The following is a 21,734-nucleotide window of genomic DNA, read 5'->3' as shown; positions in this document are numbered from 1 at the left end:
GTTCTCGTTCAAGTTTCTCGAAACATTAATCATTTGGTCTTCAAATCCCCACACAGTTGCATCAAGTGAATTCTGAAAGTGTTGAATCATCCATACTCTTAAGAGTCTAAACTTTTGCTTCGTTGTTCGATACTTCTGAGAGAGGTAATCTGCGTCACCAGCGAATTGATGTCGACTGAAAAATATTTTCTTAAGTAGCACGTGTATAAACAAAATTTAACAATTAAATTTTTTTATCATCACCATAAGCATTGTAAAAGACCCTTGTTTTTAAAGAATTCTAGAAAATATTTTGACATGAAAATATATATTTTGAATATCTTCAGAGTAGCTTTTGAGTATGCTTCTAATACATCCACATTGTCAATCCGTTTATGAGAACCCTGGGTCAATATTATGTGTAAAGGATTCCTGGGCCTTTACGCGCCTCTTTAGAAAAAAAGTAAGGAAAAAAAAACGCTAAAGAAATGCCCGCATGCCTTTTATTTTCTTTCAATATATGATAATGCACAAAGGATTCAAAACGACCGTTGACAAATGAAAAAAAAAATTCTATGGAATTTGATATTTTTTCTGTAAAGGACTTTGGAAAACCGAAATATATTATCTAAATATGTCTTCATTGCTTCTCAGAAACAGGAATACATGTGGTTGGTGTCTCTTCCTCACCAGAAAACCGAATTTAAGGTCCTCACAACACCTTCTGGTGTTCGGCCTGAACGAATGAAAAAGGCTATTTTTACTAACCCAAAATATGATAAATAGGCCTATCGTATAAAACCTACTCATACTTACCATAAACCTATCCTGATTACCCTAAGCATTTATTATACAGTCCTGCATCATAAAATAGTACATTAATATTCATAGAGTATAAACATTCAATCAGTATAATTTTAAATTTTTTTATTCACCTATCAACTATGGGATCAAACCTTTGAGGAGAAGCCTAAACCATTTTTTTTTATCTAACCTGAAATCCCTTTGATTTACATCCCAATGAATTAAATGTTTGAAGGTCTGTATCTGAAACAAATTTTCATATGGTAGTCATCTGAAGTAGGAATTTGGTTTTAGCTTTATATTAATTGGTTGCCCTTTAATAGTGTTGGGAAAGCTCCTTAATGAAAGGAACCTTATTGATAGAGGTTTTTAGTCGCCTTCTATTGTGCCTTTACCTAAAAATACTTTCAGTAAAACTGCTAAAAGTATGAACAAGATCACACCGGAAAAGTGCCAAACTACAAACATATACAGATATATTGTTGGAAGCAGAGAAGGTCCCTTTATTTCTGGTGAATGGCAGGGTTCAACTATGAAGCTAAAACTTGGTAAGGAACACAGAATGCAAAGTAGAGAATGTCAAAGGGAGCCTAGCATCCTTCACCTACCAACTCTGGTGGGACATAAAAGGACATGTTAGTACATTGTGAATCGTTAAATTAGAATAACTGAAAAATAAAACTTTTTGGCTTAATTTTTGGCCAACTAGTGGTTGGTCTATGGAGTGTTGAACTTTATGGGCAATATTTTGATACTTTTTAATCTCAGGCCAAATGCATGAACCATATATTTTTCTCGCAGTTTTTTTTTTTTTTTTTTTTTTTTAAATTCCGATAATGCCTTTTTGATCCGTTTTATATAACAATCGGTTCTCTCGTGGAGAAAAATAAGCTTATTACACTATGCTCTAGTAGGAGATGCAATAAACCAATTCAAAACCAGTTGTAAAAATACAGAGGTCATGTGAATATCACTGGAAACCAATGCTACCACGGAAGTTGTCGATTAAGGAAAACATAAGAAAAACTATGATGCCTCCTGACCTATGCACACCTATCTAAAATAATTTAAGGGTCCAAGTCATCATCCTTAATTACAGGTGGGAAGGGGAGACTGCAACCACCTTTCCAATGTTCACCATTTTACATACAAACAAAGCATGCCAAAATGGTCGGCACTCCTCTCGTCCTTAAGGCGAATTCCTTCCTTATAATGAATACCTGTTTGGCTGAATTGCAGTTATCACACTGTCGCAGCTTTCTTGCAATTTTTGTTAGACTCTTACTGAGGACTAAGCCATTTCTTTAATCTATGTATTCCTCTGGGTACATTCCTAACCTTCATATTTCTGTGTATCAAACCCAAGATTCCCTTTTGCAACCGAGGTCTCTTCATAATTTTCAGATTTGGCGATAATGACAACAAAACGTCATTTTATAACACTTTCCGGTTTTCAAAACACAATTTAACGAAGTCGAGGTGAAGGATAACGAAGTCGAGGTGAAGGAAAATAAAAGTTAAATATTTTGATTCATAAAAGGAAAAATTATGACGACTATAAAACACAATTTTGAAGGATGGCTGGTTGAGCTTCAATCCTCGAAAAAACCAAGCATGGACGTTCTTTCTGCCAGCGGACCTGCATTTGGCACGTACTATCATTGCCCATTATTTTACGAGACAACCGAAGGATCTATAACTTTACATGAAACTAATAAATTTGAATGAAAAGGGTTACATACATACATACCCACCAATCTTTGATACTGAAACGGCTCGGCAAGTCCTAATTTTGATTTCCTGTAGTTAACAAATGTTTTCGCTGTCTTCTTTGGAAGACAATAGTTTAGTTTCACAATACTTGTCCGTTTCCGATTCGGGCACATGAATTACACACGCTGGACTCGGCCATGTTGATATGATATCATAGTACTCCTCCACTGCTTGGAGTATTCACCAGACTTAAACTTCGTCCTGTCACTGTGCCATACTTCACACTGACAATCCACTTCTAGTACCTGGAAAAGAAATTTTAAGTGAAATCACACAATTTTAAATGACATGATTTAATATTAGTGGTAAATTTTTTGTTCCTTAGAATGAAGGGGAAAAAGGTTATATAGAAATGTTACAGTCATAAAAACGGTCAGTGATGGGCGACTAGAATATTCACAAATGGATTCCTTGACCTAAAAATACTTACATTTAGATACCAAATTATGATTATGATAATCAGAACCAGAGATATTATGGCATACAGTTAAGACCACCTTATTCGCAGGGGTTAGGTAACAGACCAGCAAAATGCGAGTATTCATGAAAACTTGCCGCCCTTGGTGGGTTCACTCTTAACCTAATAACTAACTGCCTATTGCCTACTCTCAGTTACTACATTTCACCAGGTATACGCCTACCCTACAGTACATGTACACTCTTATACTATATACACAATAAGATTACAGTACACATCACCAGTCATTGCCACACCATCACTGTAATATACGTACAGTATTATCACAGCAGTACAGCTCAATTAGCGGACGTGCCACTTAAAAGTGTTTGCCATTTTAGGCAGGTCGACTCACACCATATGACAAGTCACTAAACTGTAGCCTAAATAACAAGTCACGTATGGTTTTCTTGCATTTACCCTCAATAGTAAATTACTGTACAGTGGTTAATATAATACTATATATTACTGTAATTCATTATGTATTATACTAACAATGAAAATAAAAAATCAACAGTACATTGTACAAACACCACTAACCATTTTTGTATGGAGTTCATGTCATGAACATGATGCAACTCTTAAGGATCCCAGTTTCTTTTGGACATATAGGCATTAAATTAATAATGTAATATAGTTAACTATATACACTATGCATGTACAAACATTTCTGGGAAAAACAGATACAGTTATTAGTGAAATTAATGCAACTTCAAAAATACAAAAGTATGGTACATACTGATCATGTATGCACATACTGTACCCCTGTAAATACTAAAGTATGGTACATACAGATCATGTATGTATGTACTGTACTCCTGTAAGTACAAAGGTACTTTACAACTCTAGTGACAGAACAAGTGGAAAAAAAAATAATAATATCTTACCATTCTGCAAGGGGAGGAGGATCATTTAAATTATCACTCAGCTCCATCCTGGTTTGAAGAAAAGGGATTGCCAGAGGAGTGGTTTCCGTATCAGGAAATTCCGTGGTTGGAGTAGGTGGTGGTGATGACCAAGGCTCAGGCTCGACGGGAGGCGGAGGTGAAGGTAGCCGTTTCAAGAGGGGAAAATTGTTATGGGCAGCTTCTTCGCAAATTCATGTCGTCAAAGACAGCCTTATACCTAGCGAAAGTCTCATCTCTGGAATGCACAAACTTCAGCATACGTAACACTGAATGGTCTATAGAGCATGCCGTTTACTTCAACCCTTCCACCAACCGTGATATGTTTGCCAACTTTTCAACGATGATGCCTTGTTTGGTTCATTAGCCTCCTCCTCTTCCTGCTTACTGAATGTAGACCAATTCAACCAGGCCGTCATGAGTCAGCTCTTTGTCAAGGCCATCTAGCAATACCAAGATGTTACCCAAAGTCACTTCAGTGAAGCCTTTGACCTAACTTCCCTCGTCAAAGTCGCAATCCTCTTGACAGTGTCTAGGAAGGCTTCGTCAGGACTGAAGAAGCCCAAGTTCTTCACGCACCCCGGCCACAAGAGTTTCCAGCGGGCATTCATGGCCCCGGGCTCGACGTTGTTGAAGGAATCCTGGACAACGTTCAGGTCAATGGCTTCTTGGAGCCATGCCATCACTCATCGGCTGTAGTGGGCTTTTAAATTCTTGATCTCCTAGTCCATAGACTGGATGAGGGCAGTTCGTGTTCAGAATAAAGAAAATCACTTGAACATTAGACAGTTATCCCAACAGAGAATGGATAATCAGGATCATTGTCAAGGCCTCAAGGGGGAGGAGACTTTGAAGTCCATGCTATTAGTTTCAAGATAGTCCTTCACCTCCTGTAAGAAGTATTGAAACCAACACAAGAAAAGCTCCTTTGTCGTCCATGCCTTCTTGCTATGTATCCAGTAGACAGACAGAAAAATCCTTGTTGTAATGAAGTGCGAGGGGCCTTGTCGACTTACTAATGTAAGCCTGATTTCCTACAAATGAAGGCAGGTTTTATAATAGGATTGGTGGCGTTACTGCACAATCAACGTACACCTGGGAAGAGAAAAAAAGCCCATTTACTTGAACGGGGTTTTGTATGTAACATTTCATATAAAATATTACTCAATACGTGATAAATAATACTGCACTTGTACCATATATTTTTTTAACGTGACATCCAAAGTGAAATGAAATAGTCAAAGAAAATTAAAGTAATTTTACTCAACACTCAACTCAAGAGTAACATGATAAAAATATATACCGTTACCCTCTGTCCTTTGCTGCCTGAAAACCGGGAGCACAGCATTCCTCCTTGGCAATTAATGTTTTCTGGGAGCTTCTTCGAAAACAAACCTACTTAGAAATAAGAAAAAGAAAAGTATTTATGTACAGTAAGTTATGATTACAGTAAAATACTAACTGTAAATTTAAGAAATATTACATGATGCTAATAAGCATTTATGTTAATCAAGTGTACCTACACTCAAAATACAAAAACTTAAAGAATAAATCAAATATAACAAGTACTACAAGTCTGTGTATACTAGGTCCACGCAATTACCAATTCTAAAGTAGTTTCACTATCAGCCTGATTCAGGGGCAAAGTCCAAAGCTCTTAAGTATGGCAATCAGCAGGGAGACAAAATTTAACCACTCCCTATGGTGAGCGTTAGAATCACCAACAAAAACAAGCCCTCTTATCATTTAGTATCTCGGCAAAAAGGCATAGAATAATCTAAGTCTGGGCCCCAATAGATCGAACAAAAATAAAAAATTTATGTCAGCATAAACTTTATGACGCCGAATCTCAGGACATCTGCATTTATAGGACGACTCATGAGAACCTGGGTATTCCGTCTTAATAAATACTGCCATTCCCTCTGCCCTAGTAATGGTATCCCTTTTCAAAATTATAGTTTTCTTAAAACCTGTAATAAGAAGCTTAGAAACATGTTTCCGTACATTATCGAATATACTTTTATTGCTTTAATCTGAAGACATCCGCATTCATATAAAACAACCTCATGACATCCGCATTCATATGACGACTTCAGAGAAGCAAGGTACTCTGTCCTAATATACACTACCATTGCCCTTGCCCTAGGAATGACTTGAAGTTTCAAAATTACTGGTTTCTCAAAACCTGTAATAAGGACCTGAAAGCTAAAGTTTCCGAACGTAATAGAATATACTCTTATTTCTTTGGTCTCATGACATCCACATTCACTTGACCACTTAAGAGAAGCAGGGTACTCTGTCATCATATATACCGCCATTCCCTTGCCCTAGGCAATTTTACCCAGTTTCCAAATTACTAGTTTCTTAAAACCGGTAATAAGGAATTAAAAACCAAGGTTTCCAAGCCTAAAAAAAATATCATACAGACAGACAAAGACAGACTAGCAGACACAGACTCCTTATGGCAAACTTAACTGCAGCTAAAATTATACAAAGCAAATATAAAAAGTGTACAGATTACAAAACCTTACCTCAACTAACAGTCAGCGCTGTAGGTGCATATTAAAACAGTAACGAAGTTGGCAGCGATTTTGATTAATCGATCCGATTATACAATCTCTTGATTAGTATCTAAAGATGACATGCATCCAAGAGAGGTGACGTCCAGAGCCACGGTTCTTCAATTAATGTGTGCCAGCCATTGTCTCACGGCTGGAATAAATTTAATTGATTCCGGAGAAGACTGCCATGTTGCTTCATCTGCTGAACTCTCCGTATTGCCTCCTCATGTCACTCTAGACCAATAAGGCTTCATAATCCTGAGAGTTAAGTAGCGCAGAGCCTGATAAAATTAATAAATCATTCAAGAATGCCTTGCTTTTCATAAATTTGTGTTTAGAGCCAACTGGAATGGCATACAATAGAAGGGATTTATTAAGTGTTGAAAAAAGAGGAACAAACTTATAGCGTCAAGCTGTAATTATATATATATATATATATATATATATATATATATATATATATATATATATATATATATATATATATATATATATATATATAATATATATATATATATATATATATATTTATATATATATATATATTTTACAGCTATTTAACTAATATTTATACACAAATTTACACATACACAGGTATATATTCATACACAAATTTACACAAACACAAGTATATATTTATATACACATACACAAGTATATATTCATATACACATACACAAATACTCACATGGACATGGACATTCACGTACAAAACATGTTCACAGAAATACACATCGACCAAAATGTGTAATAAGGTGCATTTTCTATGAATGTTCACGAAAGCTATCGACTCTATTTCGATTATTTAGATTTGCTCGTAATGGAAACAAAGATTTACAACTACAGTAATTGTATATAAAAAGCATAAATAATCTACAAGATACAAGATTCATATACCTTCATAAATTACAACGTAAGGGAAAAACTATCCTAACTACATAATTTGTCCGAATTAAAATATTATAAAGAATTTGGAAGACATTTAATCGGAATTCTAGATACTCTGGAATGATACCAATCTTATGCTTATGGATAAATCTCAAGAGATTGAGATTCCGCTAGTAAATTTCCCCTGTGAACCTATAGTAATAGTGTTTTTAGGTCATTCTCAGCAAGGTAATGGAAAATTCATTAATTGCATCACTTAAATGGTAGATTTACCCATTACGCCCATTTTCCTCAAAGTAACTTAATCTAAATTACCACATTCAAAAAAAACAAATTGAGGTATTGGTGCAAAGGAATCCTCCCTAACGGAACCTGACACGACTTTTTAGATTTAATCTTTCTTGCTGGTGCCTAATCTATGATACGGGTTCCTAATTGCCTGGGAGACTTCAACCCTCCTTGATACTTTCAATCTGCTTTTAGTGGACGTATATAATAACTTGCCACCCATCGGTATGGAAGTCTGAAAACCTCTCCTGCCCTTTCAACTTAATCGGGGCATGAAATACTAGTTTCCAGTGTGATATAAAATGATTATTAAACTCAATGATTCACATTGAAACTAGCAAAAATCACAATAAACATTGGAAATAACGTCTTTCCTTTTGAGCTTCCGGGCCCGGCAACTTTTTCAATTTAAGATTCAATAGATAGATATATTCGTTAGCTAATGTAACAGAGCATCGGTTAATTCTTTTTGAAGACTATACATGGTAATATTATTCAAAATGTTGTTAAGACTTTGTGGTTAAATTTCTAAATGAAGCCGAATTTGTAGAGAACTATAACCTAAGAAATATAGGCCTATTAGTGGCCGAGTCATTGTAATTTCACAGTTTAACTCCAGACTAGAAGAAATAGTAAATGTTATCACAAACACTTTCACATATACATACGACGATTTATGTCTTCATGCATTCGGTGCTACTATAGTGCGATTGCTACCATCAGGATTCTACTAGAGTGTAATTCCTATACTATTTTTCGGGTATGAGGCGATTCCTAAAAAAGTAGGATAGATAAAACATACTTCTTGACACTATTTTAATCTATTCTTTTCTATGAATCATGATGAAAAATCCATAAAACGCACTTTAGGTTAGGTAAAATGGTCGTTTTGTTTACACTATTTGCTTGTTTAGTTTGTTTGATAACGCTAATTGAGGAGTTACTCTTGAAATAACACCCTGGAAGGGGAATAATACATAATTTGGTTGTTTTCTTGGTAGGAATCCCTCTATAGTATATTTGAGTACCCAGAAAATGGGGGTAAGAATCACAATATAGTAGCATCATACATTCTCAACGCTGGTCTTACCGAATCTCGAAATGTATACGAACAGTTTTTACCCTTTAAATAATTTTTCTTAGAATTTTTTCTTTAACTTTTGAATCTGGCTGCCATTTGTAATTCTAGACATTTTTATACCTGAAAAACGCTTCTCTAGAAAAACAACGTATAATACGACCTAACCTAGCGATTTTGATATTCCACAACATTTGTTATCACCTTCATCCCTATCCCAGTTGGCAAACATCTCCACCTTTATGCTTATAGATAAATCTTTCTAAGATTTTGATATTATATTGGTAAATTTTCCCTTTTAGCCTGTATTAAGTGTTCCGTAAGGGTATTTCGAGAACACCCACAGCAAAGCTCATTGCAAGTTCATTAATTAAATGTCTCCTAAATGGTTGATTAACCTGCACATTTTTTCTTAAAATAACCTAAACTAGATTATCATATTCTATAAGACTTGAGGGATTGGTGCAAAGGAATCCTCCCTAAATGAACCTGACACGACTTTATCGATTTAATCTTCGTTGCTGTTTTCTGATATACGACACTAATTCCTGATCACCTGAGAGATCTTTATGCTTTCAATTTGCTCAGTGACCATATATAATAGTTTACACTTTAGCCTATTTTCCTATTTTACAAACTTCATCAGTATGCCAAATGGATAACATTTCCCTTACCCTTCCAACCTAATCCGACATTACTACTACTACTACTACTACTACTACTACTACTACTACTATTATTATTATTATTTTATCAATACGATAGCGTGTCTTATTTATTTTGTGTCACGCTTTAAAGAAAACTGAAATAATTTCATGGTATACTCTTAAAAATTCACATAGGACTTTGATTACTTATCCAAAGCACATTTTATATAGTTTTCCCAATTTTGTCTTTAGCACCCAGCTCATGTTTTTAAATATTAGAGAAATAATTGAGTTCTATCAATTTCCATAACCTAGATTATAAAATTCATCTCGGGCCTTATCGTTTAACGACTAATCCGTTCTTATTTTAAAAGATTTCTCATAATTCTGATCACCCTTTGCTTCAAATCTTCCTAGACTTTACTCAATTTCCCGTCCGCCTATCATATTCAATGACCATTAATGAAGCTCAAGGACACACTTTCGATAAGGTTGGGATCTACCTGCCACAACCTTGCTTTACTCATGGACAACCTTATGTAGCCTTCTCAAGAGCAAGGAGCAGGAATAGTGTAAGGGTGAAAATTTGTCCTCAGAATAATTCTACTCATGGCCAGAGAAGAGGAACTACCTTCACTAGAAATATTTTATATAAAGAAGTTTTGTAAATAGTTTCATGTATTGTTCATTTTTAAAAATAAATATACAAGTCAAATCTTATCACATTTCATTCAAACATGTATAGGTTGGGAACAAGATAATTAGTATTGAAAATATAATTTCGTGTAATTTACACGGTTTCCGCTAGTTATTATTTTTAAAAGCAAACCCACAACCCTAGTTGTAAAAGCAAGATGCTATAAGCCCAAGAGCTCCAACAAGGAAAAATAGCCCAGTGAGGAAAGGGAACTAGGAAATAAATAAACTACAGAGAAGGAATGAAGTCAATAAAATATTTTAAGAACAGTAACAATATTAAATTAGATCTTTCATATATAAACTATAAAGAACTTAACAAAATAAGAGAAAGAGAAACCAAGATAGAATAGCGTGCCCGAGCATAAAATACGTTTCCGGTGTGATCTTTGTTGTTCTAAAGGCACTTTGAAGTAAAAGGATTGTTCAACTCACTAATATAACAATGTAACTAGCGAAATATATTAGTCACATTAAAAATAACATGGAAGTTTTGAAAACTGTCCCTCAATTTTGAGATTTCTTGCAACTTTTACCATTAAAATAAAAAAAAAGACAAAAAAATTCGTGAAGTAACGTAGCACATCAGTAAAGTTTATCTTTAAATACTGTACATGGTAACATTATTCAATATGTTGTTGAAACTTGATGGTTCAGTGCCTAAATGAAGCAGAAATTGTATGGAACTATGACCTACCAAAAATAGAGCGTAAGTGGCAGAATCATTGAAACTTTCCAGTGAAATTCTTACTTTACTTTACTTTACTTTGATGGCTGCTTTTCCGGTCCCATACAGCAGGAGAACCCCACTCTCTACCGGACCTCCACTGTCGTTTTACCTTGTTAGTTCCGAGTATTTAAAGTTTCATATCGCGTATTGTTCTTGACAAGTAAGGATGGTAAATGTTAATACAAACACTCATGAATACGACAATTCATGTAATGTATTCATATCCTCTCAACCCTTTTCTTACCTAATCCCCTAAATGTATACGAAAAAATTTTCCCGTTAAAATAAATTTTCTTTGAATCATATTTTTCAGCCTTGAAAACTGGCTGTCCATACAGCTCTGAATTCTTCATACCTGGAAAAAAAATATCGAATAAACAATGATGCGACCTAACCTAGTGATGGCGACTGATGTGATAACGTTCATAACTGGTGAACGTCAGACTGGGGTTCGAGTCCTGCTCAAACTGTATAGTTTCTTTCGTCACTGCAACCTCACAATCGTTGTGAGGTAAGGATGAGAGGTTTGGGAGAGCGTATAGGTATATTTGCCGAGTTATCAGCAGCCATTACAAGGCCTTCATCAGTCCTAGCTTGGGTGGAGAGGGGGCTTGGGCACTGACCATATGAAAATATGGTCAGTCTCTTATATTATTGTCCCTTGTCTCTGCCAATCATAAGCGGCCTTTAAACCATTTAAACTTTTAAAACCTTACTTAGTAAGCCGTGTCTTTGACACCTTGAATGCAGCATCCTTATTTTAATCTAACCACCTAGAATGCAGTGTCCTCGTTTTAATTTAACCCCCCTTGAATGCAGCATCCTTATTTTAATCTAACCCCCTAGAATGCAGTGTCCTTATCTTAAACTAACCCCCTTGAATGCAGCGTCCTTATCTCAATTTATCCCCCTTGAATGCAGCGTCCTTATATTAATCTCTGCCCCCTTGAATACAGCGTCCTTATCTTAATCTAACCCCCTTGAATGCAGCGTCCTATTTTAATATATCCCCCTTGAATGGAGTGTCCTTATTTGAATCTATCCCCCGTGAATGCAGCGTCCTTATTTTAATCTATTCCCCTTGAATGTAGTGTCCTTATTTTAATCTAACCCCCTTGAAGGGAGCGGCCTTATTTTAATCTATCACCCTTGAATGCAGCGTCCCTATTTTAATCTATTCCCCTTGATTGCAGCGTCCCTATTTCAATCTATTCCCCTTGAATGCAGCGTCCCTATTTTAATCTATTCCCCTTGAATGTAGTGTCCTTATTTTAATCTAACCCCCTTGAATGGAGCGGCCTTATTTTAATCTATCACCCTTGAATGCAGCGTCCCTATTTCAATCTATTCCCCTTGAATGCAGCGTCCCTACTTTAATCTATTCCCCTTGAATGCAGCGTCCCTATTTTAAACTATTCCCCTTGAATGCAGCGTCCTTATTTTAATCTATCCACCTTGAATGCAGCATCCTTATTTTAATCTATCCCCCTTGAATGCAGCAACCTTATTTTAATCTATCCCTCTTGAATGCAGGGTCCTTATTTTAATCTATCCCCCTTGAATGCAGCATCCTTATTTTAATCTATCCTCTATGAATGCAGTGTCCTTATTTTAATTTATCCCCCTTGGATGCAGCGTCCTTATTTCAATCTAACTCTCTGGAATGCAGTGTCCTTATTCTAATTTATCCCCCTTGAATGCAGCGTCCTTATTTTAATCTAACTCTCTGGAATGCAGTGTCCTTATTTTAATCTAACTCCATAGTATGCAGTGGCCTTATTTTGATCTAACCCCCCTGGAATGCAGTGTCCTTTACTTTAATCTAACTCCCTGGAATGCAGTCCTTATTTTAATCTAACGCCCTTGAATGCAGCGTCCTTATTTACATCTATCCCCCATTAATGCAGTGTCCTTATTTTAATCTAACGCCCTTGAATACAGCGTCTTATTTACATCTATCCCCCTTGAATGCTGCGTCCTTATTTTGATCTAACCCTCTGGAATGCAGTGTCTAATCCCCTGGAATATATTGTCCATATTTTAATCAAACCTCGTAGAATGCAGCGTCCTTATCTTAATATAACCCCCTTGAATGCAGCATCCTTATCTTAATCTATCCCCCTTGAATGCAGCGTCCTATTTTAATCTATCTCCCTTGAATGCAGCGTCCTATTTTAATCTATCTCCCTTGAATGCAGCATCCTATTTTAATTTATCCCACTTGAATAGAGTGTCCATATTTCAATCTATCCACCTTGAACGCAGCATCCTTATTTTAATCTATCCCCCTTGAATGCTTCGTCCTTATTTCAATCTAACCCCCTTGAATGCAGCGTCCTATCTTAATCTAACCCCATTGAATGCAGCGTCCTATCTTAATCTATCCCACTTGAATGGAGTGTCCTTATTTTAATTTATCCTCCTTGAATGCAGCATTCTTATTTTAATCTATCCCCTTGAATGCAGCGTTCTTATTTTAATCTAACTCCCTTGAATGCAGCTTCCCTATTTTAATCTAACTCCCTTGAATGCAGTGTCCTTATCTTAATCTAACCCCCTTGAATGCAGCGTCCTATTTTAATATATCCCACTTGAATGGAGTGTCCTTATTTTAATCTATCCCCCGTGAATGCAGAGTTCTTATTTTAATCTATTCCCCTTGAATGTAGTGTCCTTATTTTAATCTAACCCCCTTGAATGGAGCGGCCTTATTTTAATCTATCACCCTTGAATGCAGCGTCCCTACTTTAATCTATTCCCCTTGAATGCAGCGTCCCTATTTTAATCTATTCCCCTCGAATGCAGCGTCCTTATTTTAATCTATCACCCTTGAATGCAGCGTCCCTACTTTAATTTATTCCCCTAGAATGCAGCGTCCCTATTTCAATCTATTCCCCTCGAATGCAGCGTCCTTATTTTAATCTATCTGCCTTGAATGCAGCGTCCTTATTTTAATCTATCCCCCTTGGATGCAGCGTCCTTATTTCAATCTAACTCTCTGGAATGCAGTGTCCTTATTTTAATTTATCCCCCTTGAATGCAGCAACCTTATTTTAATCTATCCCTCTTGAATGCAGGGTCCTTATTTTAATCTATCTCCCTTGAATGCAGCATCCTTATTTTAATCTATCCTCTATGAATGCAGTGTCCTTATTTTAATTCATCCCCCTTGGATGCAGCGTCCTTATTTCAATCTAACTCTCTGGAATGCAGTGTCCTTATTTTAATTTATCCCCCTTGAATGCAGCGTCCTTATTTTAATCTAACTCTCTGGAATGCAGTGTCCTTATTTTAATCTAACTCCATAGTATGCAGTGGCCTTATTTTGATCTAACCCCCCTAGAATGCAGTGTCCTTTACTTTAATCTAACTCCCTGGAATGCAGTCCTTATTTTAATCTAACGCCCTTGAATGCAGCGTCCTTATTTACATCTATCCCCCATTAATGCAGTGTCCTTATTCTAATCTAACTCCCCTGGAATACAGCGTCTTATTTACATCTATCCCCCTTGAATGCTGCGTCCTTATTTTGATCTAACCCTCTGGAATGCAGTGTCTAATCCCCTGGAATATATTGTCCATATTTTAATCAAACCTCGTAGAATGCAGCGTCCTTATCTTAATCTAACCCCCTTGAATGCAGCATCCTTATCTTAATCTATCCCCCTTGAATGCAGCGTCCTATTTTAATCTATCTCCCTTGAATGCAGCGTCCTATTTTAATCTATCTCCCTTGAATGCAGCGTCCTATTTTAATCTATCTCCCTTGAATGCAGCGTCCTATTTTAATCTATCTCCCTTGAATGCAGCATCCTATTTTAATCTATCCCACTTGAATAGAGTGTCCTTATTTCAATCTATCCACCTTGAACGCAGCATCCTTATTTTAATCTATCCCCCTTGAATTCTTCGTCCTTATTTTAATATAACCCCCTTGAATGCAGCGTCCTATCTTAATCTAACCCCCTTGAATGCAGCGTCCTATCTCAATCTATCCCACTTGAATGGAGTGTCCTTATTTTAATTTATCCTCCTTGAATGCAGCATTCTTATTTTAATCTATCCCCTTGAATGCAGCATCCTTATTTTAATCTAACTCCCTTGAATGCAGCTTCCCTATTTTAATCTAACCCCCTTGAATGCAGCGTCCTATTTTAATCTATCCCACTTGAATGGAGTGTCCTTATTTTAATCTACCCGCCTTGAATGCCACGTCCGATTTCAATCTATCCCAATTGAATGCAGTGTCCTTCTCTTAATCTATCCCTCTTGAATGCAGCGTCCTTATTTTAATCTATCACCCTTGAATGCAGCATCCCTATCTGAATCTAACCCCCTTGAATGCAGCGTCCTATTTTAATCTATCAAACTTGAATGCAGTGTCCTATTTTAATCTATCCCCCTTGAATGGAGCAGCCTTATTTTAATTTATCATTGTTGAATGCAGCGTCCCTATTTTAATCTAACCCCCTTGAATGCAGCATCCTTTTTTAATCTATTCCCCTTGAATGCAACGTCCTTATTCTAATCTATCCCCTTGAATGCAGCGTCCTTATTTTAATCTATCCCCTTGAATGCAGCGTCCTTATTTTAATTTATCCCCCTTGAATGCAGTGTCCTTATTTCAATTTATCCCCCTTGAATGCAGTGTCCTTATTTCAATTTATCCCCCTTGAATGCAGTGTCCTTTTTTAAATTTATCCCCGTTGAATGCAGCGTCCTTATTCTAATCTATCCCCTTGAATGCAATGTCCTTATTTTAATTTATCCCCCTTGAATGCAGTGTCCTTATTTTAATTTATCCCCCTTGAAGGCAGTGTCCTTTTTAAAATTTATCCCCGTTGAATGCAGCGTCCTTATTCTAATCTAATTGATTGGAATGCTGTGTCCTTATTTTAATCTAACTCCATAGTATGCAGTGGCCTTATTTTGATCTAACCTCCTAGAATGCAGTGTCCTTTATTTTAATCTAGATCCCTGGAATGCAGCGTCCTTGTTTTCATCTAACTCCCTGGAATGCAGCGTCCTTATTTTAATCTAACACCCTTGAATGCAGCGTCCTTATTTTAATCTAACCCCCTCGAATACAGCGTCCTTATTTTAATACAACCCCCAAGACCGCAGTGTCCTTATTTTAATCTAAACCCCTTGAATGTAGCGTCCTTATTTTAATACAACCCCCAAGACCGCAGTGTCCTTATTTTAATCTAACCCCCTTGAATGCAGTGTCCTTATTTTAATCTAAATCGATAGAATGCAGTGTCCTTATTTCAATATAATCCCCTAGAATTCAGTGTCATTATTTTAAACTAACCCCCTAGAACGCAGTCATTTTAATCTAACCCCCTAGAATGCAGTGTCCTTATCCAGTCTACGACCTAGAATGCAGTCTCCTTATTTTAATCTAACCCTTCAAAATGCCGTTTCCTTATTTTCATTCAACCCTGTAAAATGCATTATCCCTATTCAAACAAACCCTCTAAAATGCCGTGTCCTTATTTCAATTTAATCACCTGAAATGCAGTGTCCTTATTTTAATCTAACTCCCTAGAATGCCATGTCCTTATTTTAAACTAACACCCTAGAATGCCATGTCTTTATTTTAATCTAACCCCCTAGAGTGCAGTCTCCTTATATCAACAAAAAAACCTAGAATGCTGTGTCCTTATTTCAGTATAACTCCCTAGAATTTAGTGTCCTTATTTCAATCCAATCACCTAGAAAGCACCTAAAAAGCTAAAATGCATTGTCCTTATTTCAATCTAAGCACATAAAATGTAGTGTCCTTGTTTTAATTTTACCCCTTAGAATGCAGTATCGTTATTTTGATCTAACCCCCTAGAATGCAGTGTCCTTATCTTAAGATAACCCCCTAGAATGCAGTGTCCTTATTTCAATCTAGGCACCTAAAATGCAGTGGCCTTATTTCAAGCTATACACCTAAAATGCAATGTCCTTGTTTCAATTTAAGCATCTAGAATACAAAGTTCTTATTTTTATTTAATCCTTTGGAATACAGTCCTCATTTTAATTTAACCCCATAGAATGCAGTGTCCTTATTTTAATTTAACCCCATAGAATGCAGTGTCTTTATTTCAATCTAACTCCCTAAATGCCGTGTCCTTATTCTAGTCTAAGCCCATAAAATGCTGTGTCCACATTTTAATCTAAGCACTTAGAATACAGTGCCCTTATTGAAATATCAGCACCTAAAATGCAGTGTCCTTATTTCAATCTAAGCACCTAAAATGCAGTGTCCTTATTTTAATTTTACCTCTTAGAATGCAGTGTCGTTGTTTTGATCTAATCCCCAAGAATGCAGTGTCCTTATTTCAGTCTGAGCACCTAAAATGCTGTTGCCTTATTTCAATCTAAGCAACTAAAATGCAATGCCCTTGTTTCAATCTAAGCACATAAAATGCAGTGTTCTTATTTTTATTCAACCCCTTAGAATGCAGTGTCCTTATTTTAATTTAACCCCATAGAATGCAGTGTCTTTATTTCAATCTAACTCCCTAAATGTTGTGTCCTTATTTTAATCTTACCCATAGAATGCTGTGTCCACATTTTAATCTAAGCACTTAAAATACAGTGTCCTTATTTCAATATCAGCACCTAAAATGCAGTGTCCTTGTTTTAATATAAGCACCTAAAATGTAGTGTCCTTATTTCAATTTAACCCCCTAGAATGCAGTGTACTTATTTTATTCTAACCTCCTAGAGTACAGTGTCCTTACTTTAAAATAACCCCTGAGAATGCCGGGTCCTAATTTGAATCCAAGCACCTAGAATGCAGTGTCCATATTTTAATTTAACCCCATGGAATGCCGTGTCTTTATTTCCACCCAACCCCCTAGAATGCCGTGTCCTTATTTTAATCTAACCCCCTAAAATGCAGTACCCTTAATTTTCATTTAACCCCCTAAATGCCGTAACCTTATTCAGTCTAACTCTCTAGAATCCGTGTCCTTATTTTAATCTAACCCCCTAAATGCAGTGTCCTTTTTCAATCTAACCCCGTAGAATGCAGTGTCCTTATTTTAATCTAACACCCTACGATACATAGACATTATTTTAATCTAAACCCCTAGGATGCAGTCTTTTTTAATCAAGGTGTCTTGCAATAGCTTGTTTAGGTACAAGCATTGGTAACCCAGTAGAAGTCCGATGGTCTCAATTGTGGTATAAAAAGCAATTATTAAAGTACTATTTTCTGTGGCTAATGATTTACCTATAAAAAAAATAGTAAAAAAAAAAACCGAGCCAGTTATTTTGTCTATGAAATAGGAAGTACCTTGAGGCACCTAAAATCCTAATATGGTCCCCTTCACACCCCTTAACATACAGCAGCTACGTCAGTTAATGCTCTTTACACAATTTGCGACTATTCAGATTATCAGTAGTTTCTTTGTATTAAAAATGGGGAAATCTACTATATAATAAGAATATTGGCAGCTGTGGGTCAAACTTCCTACAGAAAAAAGATCTTAAAATATCTACATAAAATATGTTGAAATAAGGTACGCGAGTTTCCCAAAAGGGCGTCACGTCCTTCATTCCTTCATTCACTGATAACGAAGGTAGCCCGAGTCTAGTAATGAAAAACCTTATTATAAATAATAATAAAAAAAAAAGATATACAGTAAAGTGAATCGTCAAGAACGACATGAGAATAACAGTTTCGTCATATAGGCAGACGGTGTTTGTGGTATTATAAACCATAAACTAACTCCCACCCACCCCCTCCTTCATTCACTGATAACGAAGGTAGCCCGAGTCTAGTAATGAAAAACCTTATTATAAATAATAATAAAAAAAAAAGATATACAGTAAAGTGAATCGTCAAGAACGACATGAGAATAACAGTTTCGTCATATAGGCAGACGGTGTTTGTGGTATTATAAACCATAAACTAACTCCCACCCACCCCCTCCTTCATTCACTGATAACGAAGGTAGCCCGAGTCTAGTAATGAAAAACCTTATTATAAATAATAATAAAAAAAAAAGATATACAGTAAAGTGAATCGTCAAGAACGACATGAGAATAACAGTTTCGTCATATAGGCAGACGGTGTTTGTGGTATTATAAACCATAAACTAACTCCCACCCACCCCCTACAAAAAAAAAAAAAAAAAAAAAAAAAAATAAGGGGGAGCAATCAGAAGTCGATTTAGTATAAGGGAAAATTTTCTAAAAAAAAAAAAAAAAGAAAAAAAAAAGTTGTCAAATTCTGTTCAAGGAAGTCATGGTCTAACTCGACTAGTACTTGCTAAACATTCTTACTATCCATATTTTGAAGTCCTTTAGTAATAAAAATATATATTTTTTTTCCAATTAAGCAGTCGTTATCATAGTATTGCTCGGGTCAAACACGAACTAAAATAACCAAAGTTTCCAGATATAAAATCGATACCTAAAAACCTCATGATATTACATGTAGATTACAAGATTCCACATCTCATATAATAAAGACTTACTGTACTGAAAAAAAATATTGTACAGTACAACAGTCTTAACAGAAATTACGTTAACAAACTATTGTATAACAATCTATACGCCTTTGAAAAATACATTACGAATACAAAAGAACAAACAATCATTATCCTCATAATATGCTGTTAAAAAGAAAAAAAAAATTGCCACGAGTAGAATTTTCCCAAATTAATCCAGGTATTTTTCAGATTCGTTAAAGGACAACTAGCTATATAATATTTAATTTTAAAACCAAAATGCTTCAATAAAAAAAAAAAAATGATGGTATTAAACCAACGTAACATTAAGTTTCAAGTCGCCCTACTGAATTTAAAAAAAAAGTTATAAAACAAATATTTGAAAATAAATAATCAGATATTAAAAACGCTCTCTAAATATGTAAAAATAAATATAAGCGGTGGAATACAAGCACAAACAAAATAACTGATGTAGATTAAAGCATATTTACCAAAACACTTTAATTTTAAAAGTCAAGTCCGAAGGGCCCATTCGGTGCTTCAATACTTTAAAACAATATGTTTTCACTTTGTCAAATATTCACGACACATTTCGGTTTAAGAATAAGACAACGATCCTCAAGTTTAACGCCAGGACGTCAAATAACGAATGAATAGTTCATTGAAAAGGAAACAAAAGAAAACCAAAACCAAAATAAGAAACGAGATAGTTTATCATTTACTACTTTCGTTATCCTTGGAAGGTGTAGTGCCATCTATGGTCACTTTTGGAATCTCAGTACTTAAGAAAGTTATCTCATCAAATTCTTTTCATAGAGATATACTATCATTCATACCTACAAGATTCGTATATTATTGAAGCATTACTATGTGAATTATTAGAATATTTAAATTATGGCAACAATTTTCTCATATATTACTTGGTTGAAATTCACGATAATTCAACTATAGTATTATTATTATTATTATTATTATTATTATTATTATTATCATCATCATCAAATGCTACAACCATAGTTGAAAAGCCAGGATATTATAAACCCAAGGTCTCCAACAGGGAAACTAGCCGAGTCCGGAAAGGAAATAAGGAAATATTTAAACAACATGAGAAGTATTAGATAATTATTATAAAAATATATATTCTAAGCTCAGTAACATTGTTACCATAAATGTCATTTATAAATTATGAGGAGACATTCATGTTAGACTGTTCAACATAAAAACATTCACTGCAAGTTTGAACTTCTAAAGTTCTTTCTATTCAACTGCCCGATTAGGAAGATCATTCCACAATTTAGTCATAGCTGGAATAAAACTTCTAGAATACCTACTGTGTAATATTGATTTTTGTGATGGAGAAGGAAGGATTGTTGGAATTAGCTGCATACTTAGTATTACGTGCAAGATGGTACTGTCTGGGAAAATTTGAATGCAAACGATGGCCAGAGATCGGGAAAAATCTTATGCAATACGCATAAGGACTAAATGAACGACGGTGCCAGAGAATAATATCTATATCTAGAATAAGAATTTTAATAGACCGGAAGATTGAGAATATACAAGGAAATCCTTTCAGATATGTAAATATCCAAGTCTATGCAATTTTCCCTCGTAATCCGCAGCCAAGAAAAATGTGATTCTGCTACATGATAACCCTTCTTCTCTAGGCAGACAATTGGAGTGAAAACTAACATGATGTCGTGTTGCCTCAGTACCTGCTTTTATGGAGCGAAAACACGGACAAGGTAAACACAGTGCGTGAGGCGTAAGCCATTATGTCTGGTTGATGACCATAATGGGAATATCAAAAAGAAATAATAATAATAATAATAATAATAATAATAATAATAATAATAATAATAATAATAATAATAATAATAAAAATAATAATAATAATAATAATAATAATAATGTTGATGATGAAATGGACGATGATGTGGTTTGTCTGCCATTGACATGACTTCATTCCCAAACACTCTCTCTCTCTCTCTCTCTCTCCGGTTTCAAATACATTATATAGTTAATTTTGATAATACATTAATCCTGTAAATGATTACAACTATAAGGACCAAAATGTCCTATCTATTAGTATTAAGATCACGGAGGTTACAGAAGCAAAAGCGGAACGACTCTCATGGATACATAAATCCATGAAGCATTCGCTAATTTTCTGTCCCTTATAAACATAACACCATAAACAGAGAAAAGAGGCCCAAGCCTTTCTGAATGTGGGCATTGGCATCACGAGGAATCGGGATTTTCATATCAAGTGAGATTTTCTCTTAACAAATATATACTATTTCTAATTTCTACAGACAACTGCATATTAAGATTATCATCAAATATCAAAGATAATAAGTTTCAGAAGACTACAAATGGAACCACAAACTTTAGTTTTATTTATGATATTAAATATACGAACATGAGTATGTATGTCAAAAAAAGAAGAGGTTAATTTATCATTCTTAATAGATA

The 21,734-nt window shown here is 35.3% G+C and overlaps 1 long non-coding RNA gene across 3 annotated transcripts; it reads right to left on the bottom strand.

Moving 5' to 3' along the window:
• Window positions 1–408: 408 nt before the first annotated feature.
• Window positions 409–19,887, bottom strand: LOC137649665 (uncharacterized). 3 transcript variants are annotated; one of them, XR_011045811.1, is made up of 5 exons: window positions 19,751–19,887; window positions 6,450–6,760; window positions 5,228–5,316; window positions 3,901–5,013; window positions 409–2,801 (listed from the first exon to the last, which is right to left on the bottom strand). It is a non-coding gene; the product is annotated as an uncharacterized lncRNA (long non-coding RNA). The 3 variants fall into 3 exon arrangements; XR_011045810.1 differs by having other exon boundaries at window positions 5,222–5,313; XR_011045809.1 differs by having other exon boundaries at window positions 5,228–5,313.
• Between the last annotated feature and the right edge of the window lie 1,847 nt (window positions 19,888–21,734).

Source organism: Palaemon carinicauda, chromosome 11, assembly GCF_036898095.1.
Source record: "Palaemon carinicauda isolate YSFRI2023 chromosome 11, ASM3689809v2, whole genome shotgun sequence".
NCBI classification, from domain to species: Eukaryota; Metazoa; Arthropoda; class Malacostraca; order Decapoda; family Palaemonidae; genus Palaemon; species Palaemon carinicauda.
This window is presented reverse-complemented; position numbering and strand designations above follow the sequence as displayed.